Raw genomic sequence first — 8609 nt, 5'->3', positions numbered from 1 at the left:
AATGCAGAGGCCCAGAGTTCAAGCCTCACAACCACCACGACCACCAACAAAAGGCACTACTAGCCTTGAGCAGGGACAGTGTCTAGGCCCTGAATTCAAGCCCCATGACCAAAAAATAAGTAAATAAGTAAATAAATAAAATAAAGTAGGGCCGGGAGTTTGGCCTAGTGATACAGAGCTTGCCTAGCACGCACGAAGACCTCGGTACTACATACATAGAAAAAGCCAGAAGTGGTGCTGAGGCTCAAGTGGTAGAGCACCAGCCTTGAGGAAAGCCCAAGGAGAGTGTTCAGGCCCTGAGTTCAAGCCCCAGGACTGGCAAAAGAAAAAAAAATATGGTATCCCAGCGGTGGGAAAACACTACCCAATTCCCCCTGTTGACGACATTTAGAAAGGAAGGGCTAAGAAGTTGTGGATGGAGTACCATTAGCACTTGCTGGAGAAGGGAAACTGAAGTAGGATTCACAAGAGTACAGCAGCCCTTCCAAGAGATTTATTATTTGGTGAGCAATGGAAAATTCCCACAAGCTCCTAAAGGTGCTGCAAAGGAGAGATGGTGAGATGAGACCTAGGGCCCATGGGGGAAGGAGGAAAGTGGGACAACGGACAGGAGGGATGGCTTGAGGGAAATCTGTTGCAGTGTGTGGACAGGATTTGGCAGTGGATTGGATGTGTGGGAGGGAGGTGCTCTGGGGAAAGAGGATGGCGCATACCTGACAGGCATGACCAACAGCTCCAGGATACAACTTGTTATGGAAACTCCAAACCAGTAAAGCTAGTGAGAAATGCTACATATTTGGATAGGCCAGAAACTCTTAGCACTAGTCAGCTGATTTTTTCCCCTCCAGTGATCTCCCCAGAAAGAATAATAACGTCCATTTTCAAGCACCTACCAAGTGCCACATGTTCTATCTACTTATTGCCATTCTCTCATAGTCATATTGACTACTAGATACTGTTACCCTCTTTGCTTTGTTGATGAGTGTGTGTGTGTTGCTGAAGACTGAACTTAGGGCCTTGTAATTATTAGGCAAGCACTCTCCCACTGAGCTAAATCCCTAACCCCACCAGACTCAGTTTGTAAGTGGGGAAATAAGAACTCAGAGAATAAACCATGGACTAAGTGTCACCTAGCTGGTAAGTAGAATTCATTTTAACAAAACCCTTTCTCTGCTTGAACTTGTTACATGGCCTCAGGAAAAACAGTAAATTACCAGTAACAGAGCTGGGTAAATGCCCAGTACTTTGACCTTCCAAATCATGTTTGCTTTTGACCTTGCAGAGTCCTTAAGGGTCAGAGACAGACAGCATCCTCAGTTCACAGATGATGAGACAAATCTAGGATCAGGAAGTAGCTTTTCCAAAGTCTCATAGCTAAGCCAGGCTCTGTTGGCTCACGCTGGTAATCCTAGCTACTCAGGAAGCTGAGATCTGAGGATTGTGATTCAGAGCCACCCTGGGGAGATCAATTTGAAAAATTTCTTATTTCCAACTACCCAGCAAAAACCCAGAAGTAAAAGTTTGGCTCAAGTGGTAGAGCTCTAGCCTTGAGTGAAAAGCCTTGAAGGGAAGAGCATAAAGGCCCTAAGTTCAATACTAGCACAACAAAGCCACACAAACAAAAGCCCCCCAAACAATGTCCCATAGCCAGTCCCCATCTCTTAACCTTAAATTGTGTTCCTGGACCTTACCTGTTACAGAGTGTCTATGTCAGCAGGGCGTTCAGACAGGAGGATGGGGTCTGGCCTGGGATAGTTGACTGGAAGAAGGTGGAGAGATGGTAGAAGCTCCTGCTGTGTCTTTGGTGCCACATCCCTCTGCAGTCTCATGGTGTTTAGTTAATCCTGCTCTGTTGACCCTGCTGACTTTTCTGCTGACTTCTATGGGGATTTTTTTTTTTTTTTGCTAGTCCTGGGGCTTGAACTCGGGGCCTGGGCACTGTCACTGAGCTTCTTTGCTCAAGGCTAACACTTGAGCTACGGTGCCACCTGAAGTGGCACTTTTCTGTTTATGTGGTTCTGAGGTAACTAACTCAGGGCTTCATGCATGTGAGGCAAACACTCTACCACTGAGCCACATTCCTAGCCTTCCTCTGGGGATTCTTATCCCTTTATAGACTGGGAGCTGCTTTTTCTTTTTAAAATTACTTAATTATAACCATGGTTTAATTAATTGTAGGTGGAAGAAGCTTAATTAAGGACAGAGTGGGCTTAGATTCCACAGCTGAGTAGTTCTATTTTGCTAAATCCAGAAACAATCACATGCTGATTTGTCACCTACCAGGTGTAACAGTAGACAAATTGACTTCTTACATGACATGTTAATAGTCAAACTTGTGGTAAGCTAAATCCCCCTGCGAGGAGATCACATCCTCAAAAGTCTAAGTTGAAGTAAAGATGTTGAAAGGCATTTCAAAAGACTAGCTTATTTTAAAAACACAACACAATCAAAACTTATTTCCCTGATAATTTATTGAAGGTTTCTTGATCTTTATACATATATTGACAGATCCAAGGTGCTGGTGGTCCACACCTATAATCCTGGCTATTTAGGAGGTTGAGATCTAAGGATTGAGACAGGAAGCTTCCCCAGGCAGACAAATCTGAAAAACTCCTATCTCCAATTACCCAGCAAAAAGCTGGAAGTGGAGGTGGCACTGAGGTGGTTGAGTGCTAGGCACCTTCAATTCAAGCCTTGATATGCCACCCACACTAAACAGCACATATTCACAGAGATTAGCCTGGCGGTTATGATATATAATATATACAATTATTGAATGAATTCAATATGTTTAAAAATAAAGGCCGGCACTGGTGGCTCATGCTTATAATCCTAGTTATTCGAGGAGACTGAAATCTGACAATCAACGTGGTTCTAAGTCAGCCAGGTCAGGAAAGTCCATGAGACTCCTATCTCCAATTAACTGACCAAAATCCAGAAGTAGGAGTATGGCTCAAGTGGTAGAACACCAGCAGGAAATAAAAAGCTAAAGGACGATTACCTAGGCTGAGTTCAAACCCTAGCACCAGTGTACACGAACACATACATACCCATTCTCACCCCACACTCCTCCACACACTTAAAAATTACCATACAAAAATAAAACTAGTACTTTGATCATCATCTTTGGGATGTCTATGGTCAATCTGGAGTCAAGTTAATGACAAAGTTTTTTTCTATAATGCTTTTCAAAAAGAGTTGTTCTGCAGTCACGTTGTGATGCAAGTTCTTCTTCATTGAAGACATGGTGGCATTCCCATAATAGTGCAAAGGGCTCATGAGGTCAGAAAAGTTGTATTTAAAACCAGCTATGTGAACTTCGTGACAGATGTGAAATGCCAATGCAATGGCAATCATTCCCATTGTTGGGTATTTGTATCTCTGACTTCGGGGATGGACTTTTGGGAAATGAAGCAGTTCATAGGCGGTTGTCCTGATAAGGAAAGGATCTAATAGTCTGATTTGATATGGTTTATAGATCAACTTTGCAGGTGGTTTCTTCCAAAAATGTCTAAGGTATGCAGGGTGATTGGTCAGCAACTGCAGCATCCAGTTCAGATCGTATGTCTTAAAAGCAACGAAAATGGCTATGGTGTTGGCATCTCTGTGACTGCTACTTGAAAACACCGATTCTGGATAAAACAGTCTAAAGGTTGTCCGGGTCCCCACTTCCTCTTCGTGTCCTAAAACTGGACCATTGTTCATTCTTATGATGACATCATAGGAGTCAATTTTTCCTCTTAACTTCTTATTCCTCAAAACTCCTCCATTACCCACCACCACACACGTTTTACATGTCACATTGTCAAACTCAGTAAAGAGCTCGCAGTCCTCTAGTCTGGAAAGCACAGTCTCAAAATGGGACTTTGCTTTTTTTACCCCATAGGGCAAATCAAACTGATCCCTATCAAAAGAGGAAGCAGTCTGTTTAAAATCATCTTCACACAGAAAAGGGTAGAGCTGTGGAAATGTCAGGAGAGAGGCAAACGCTGGTGGCGAGGAGCACATTTGGAAATGCCTGTTGGGCTTCAGTTCGCTGAGTGACATCCAATAAAACCTGGCTCCCCAGATGATACAGAAGAGGATATAATAGTAATAGACGACGATAAAGGTCAGGAATAGGATCTTCTGGCACCGAGTCATGCCTGGCCGGGAATCCCTCTTCCCCGAAGCCTCTCTGTGCTTGCGTGCGGTGGGAGCTGCGGGGCAGGATGGCTCGGGGAGAGAGGTTAGCGGCGGGATGGTTGAGTCCTCCACGTGGACCGCAGGGCCAAGCTCCCGTAAGGCTCCTTCAGTGAAGGCTGCCCTGAAGGCCCAGATGCCAGGACGGATCGCAGAGTGGAGCCCCGCTTTCCTCCTGCCCTGGCCCCTAGCTTCAGCAATCTGCTTTCGCTCCCATAGGCTGGGCTGCATGGGGTCCCCAAGGCAGTGGCTGAGTGTGGGCCGGATCTCCTCCACGCTCGGCCTGCAGAGGAGCAGAAGTGGGGTGGGGGGGGGGACCAGCCACGGGGAACGCCACGAGGTGTTCAGGTGGAGCTTCTTGAGGACTCGGATGTTACTTGATTTACTTGCATGGCTCCAGTCCGCAGCCCAGAAGACATGCTTGGGGAATCCCGGTGATGGGGTGTGATGAAGACAATGTCTGATTATTGAATTTCCTCTGCGTCAGACGTGGTGGGGGACCCTCTTCCTGTATGACCGTCTCTCAGCATAAGGTGGATAGAAACGTGTTGCAGGTGACACAATTAAACTCAAACAGGAAGGAAAGGAGGAAGAGGAGGAGGAAGAAAAAGGAGGAGGAAAAAGGAAGGAAGGAAGGAAGGAAGGAAGGAAGGAAGGAAGGAAGGAAGGAAGGAAGACAAAAGAAGAAGTCAAACATGAGAGGCACACAACTGTAATCCTAGCATCTCAGGAGGCTGAGATCTGAGGATTTACCTGTAGAAGCCAGCCAGGGCAGGGAAATCTGTGAGACTCTTATCCCCAATTAACTACAAAAAAGCCAGAAATGAAGCTGTGGCTCAAATGGTAGAGTACTACCCTGAAGCACAAAAGCTCAGAGACAGTCCCCAGGTCCTGAGTTCAAGTCCCAGGAACAGCAAAAAAAATGCTTGGAGGCATGGCACAAGTGGTAAAAGATCCACACTGAGTAAACAAGCCTAGTCACAATGTAAAAAAAAAAAAAAATCCAGCCACCATTAGCTTGTAAACCTAGCTACTCAGAAGTGCTAAGATCTGAGGATCACAATTTGAAGCAAGCTTGGGCAGAAAAGTCTATCAGATTCTTGTTTTCAATTAACCAGCAAAATTCTGAAAGTGGAGCTGTGGTTCAAGTAGTAGAACACTTGGTGACCTTGGGTGACAAAGGCCAGCATGTAGGCTTTGAGTTCAAGCCCCAGGACTGGTACCAATAACACACGAACATTTAAAAAAGATGTACAGTACTCAGTTGAAAACTCCACAGGGCAATCCAGCTCTGAGCCTATCTGGATCTAGGTTCAAGCACTGTTTCTCTCCCCTTTTGGCTCAGCATCCTTTGTGTTGACATTGCTTTTAGGAAGATGCTTCTTGGGCTACTATCTCAGCAGAAAAGAGCCCCCTTTCCCAGTACCTCTATCAAGAGTCTGTGGCAGGCTCCCATGCAGCTTGACAGCTTCCCATCCCTTGACCAATCAGGATGTTTGGGCCCTTTCACTTGTCACATTTAGTTTAAATAACCAGCCCTGAAGCCAAGGGAAGGAGTCTCTGCTCACTCAAACTAAAAGTCAGACACTGGGCAAAAAGAAAGTTTCTCTAAGATAGCTATGAGAATCATCTTTTATAATAAGTACCCCCATTTTTCTAGATAAAGAAACTGAGGGTCAGTAAATTAAAAGTTGTGTGTGTGTGTGTGTGTGTGTGTGTGTGTGTGTGTGTGTGAGTGTGTTAGTGATGGGGCTTGAACTTGGGGCCTGGGTGCTGTTGCTGAGTTCCTCTGCTCAAAGCTAGCACTCTACCATTTTGAGCCACAGCACCAATTCCAGTTTTCTGATGGTTAGTTGGAGATAATAGTCTTGTGCCTTTTTCTGCCCTGGCTGGCTTTGAGCAGCAATCCTCAGATTTTAGCCTCCTAAGTAGCTAGGGTCATAGATATGAGCCACTGATGCCCAGCTAAGAGGTTATATACCTAGTTGGTAGAATGACAGCATTTGGATTCGGATGTCTTTCTCAGAGGTCTTTTTTCTTGTAGGTCAGGAGACAGGGTTTCTTTCATTATGGGTCACCTAATCACTCCAAACATTAGCCCTTAATGGGCTCTCCAGTACAGTGCTACTCAAAGTGTAGTCCTTGGATTATGCTGCTCTGTTAAGGCTTTGCTCCTTCCCTATAATGAGTTAAATACCAAAATCAGAGCAATTTTTAGAAACATGGTGTTGTCATTGAGCATTGCCACAATAACCACATGCTATGATATAAAAAGTTTGGTCTGAGAGGGGGTTGTAAATAATTTGAGACACATTGCTTGATGATTTCTAGAGGGAAGGCCTGAGGCCTGCTAGGCTTGCAAAGGAAACTAAGGTGGTTTGAGTGGATCTTCCACACGGAGGCCCAGAAAGGCAGTATCCACCCCACTAGTCAGACAGTGGTTTTGTCACTTGGCCAACCAAGAGAAGCCTTCCTAAAAGCCCCACCCTTAGCAGAGGCTGACATGCCTCTGCTACCTATGAGAGAAGCAGGTAGAGAGACTCAAGCCTGTGCAGCTCCAGTGCCTTAGGGCTCTTGGTTGTAGTCCAGCTGGATCCTGGCTGATTCTGCCCAGAGCCTGTAGGCACCTGGCACTCTCCTTCACCAGTGCCCTCCCCCATGCTTCCACATCGTGCCCTGGAGGGACGATGATGGCTGACACAGGCTGACCTTGAAAAGCCTAAGCACCAGACAGTTGATTTTTAAGCCGAGGTAAAAGATCAGCTCCAGGAACAGGCTGTCACCTCCCATCTTGAACCTCCTCAAATTGGCCCTAGGGATGTGGCATGGCTCCTGAACCTGCTTCCACATCAGCTGGATACTCTTTGATGTCATGGGTCAACAGAGCAGTTCCAGGCACAAGCATTTCTGCAGTTAAGATGATTCAGGATGGCGAGTGTGAACCCCCAAATAAAAGAAACCCAGCAAACCAGACCTTTTGGGAGGTTTCTGATCCCACAATTACCTGGATATGCTTTTTTCTGCCCTATTCTATTGTGCCTGGCACTGTGCAAACAGCTCAAGCGCTGGTGCCAGCTGGGCACTAGTGACTCACATCTATAATTTCAGGAGGCTGAGATCTGAGGATCAAAGTGCAAAGTTAGAGCAAGTAGGAAAAGTCCGTGAGACTCATCTCCAATTCAAACTACCAAGAAAAAGCTGGAAATGGAACTGTGGTGCAAGTGTCAGAGACAGCACCCAGGTCCTGAGTTCAAGCTCTAGGACTGGCACCTCTCTCTCTCTCTCTCTCTCTCTCTCTCTCTCTCTCTCTCTCTCTCTCTCTCTCTCTCTCTCTCTCTCTTACACGCGCGCACACACACACACATGCGTGCTCTGCTGTCCTAGGTGAGCAGCCCAGCTCTGTTGCATGACTTTGGATTGAGTATCCTGATTATGGCATTTGGGAAAGCACAGACAGCAGCTCATGGGCTGAAAACAGGGAACTGGCACAGTGCTATAATGAAGCTCATGGACACTGGAGTGAATAGAAGATTGTTTCTGCCTCTTCCAGACAGCTCTGGAAGCTGACAAGAATGCTGCTTTGGTTCCTTCCAGCTGTGTGACCAGATGCAGATTTCTCTGCTTCTCTGAGCTTAGATGATTCCATCTATAAAGAGCAAAAAAATCTCTTCCCTTCTCGCCCTCCAAAACTGACAATGAGGAATAAATGCAATCAAATGCAACAGAAAATACATTCACACATATCTATGACTAATACCAGGGGCTAGGTCTTCTAGGTACATTGAAGATGGTATGGTGCAAAAACTTGATTTCTTCTCTAAGAATTCAGTAAGAGAAAAGAATGATGAGAAGTAGCAGAGTGCCGGCGGCTCATACATACACTCCTAGCCACTCAGCAGGCTGAGATCTTGAAGACCAAGGTTTGAAGCCAGCTTCACAGGAATCTCCATGACACTTTTCAGTTAGCCACCAAAAAGCTAGTAGAGGTCGCATGGCCCAAGTGGTAGTACACCACCCTTGATTTAAAAAAGCTAAGGGGCACCACCCAGGCCCTGAGTTCTAGCCCCAGTACACAGGACCTACGTGTGAACATGCACATGCACGCATGCATGCACACGCACACACACACACACACACACACACACACACACACATAATGATGAGGAAAACCAGTAGACATATAGATAATCAAATCATACCTATGGCATATATTACAAAACAAGGTGCAAAATAGTAAGGAAGAATGGGACAAGATAATTTGACCAACTTAGGTAAGTCAAGGAGGGCTTCCAGCCCTCCGAGAAAATGGTAATGTGCCAAAATCTTGAATAGGGAGAGCATTCTAGATAAAGTACTTCTGTAAAACCCTATGATAGGAGATCCTAATTTATTGTTTTTGTTAACAAGGTAATTTGACCACAGGTCAA

General features: G+C 45.6%; 1 pseudogene; it reads right to left on the bottom strand.

Moving 5' to 3' along the window:
* Window positions 1-2481: 2481 nt before the first annotated feature.
* On the bottom strand, window positions 2482-4573 carry LOC150061987 (type 2 lactosamine alpha-2,3-sialyltransferase pseudogene; annotated as a pseudogene).
* Between the last annotated feature and the right edge of the window lie 4036 nt (window positions 4574-8609).

Source organism: Megascapheus bottae, chromosome 6 (genome assembly GCF_031878675.1).
Source record: "Megascapheus bottae isolate mThoBot1 chromosome 6, mThoBot2.hap1, whole genome shotgun sequence".
NCBI lineage: Eukaryota > Metazoa > Chordata > Mammalia > Rodentia > Geomyidae > Megascapheus > Megascapheus bottae.
The sequence above is the reverse complement of the archived record's forward strand: the minus strand, read 5'-3'. Positions and strand labels throughout refer to the sequence as shown.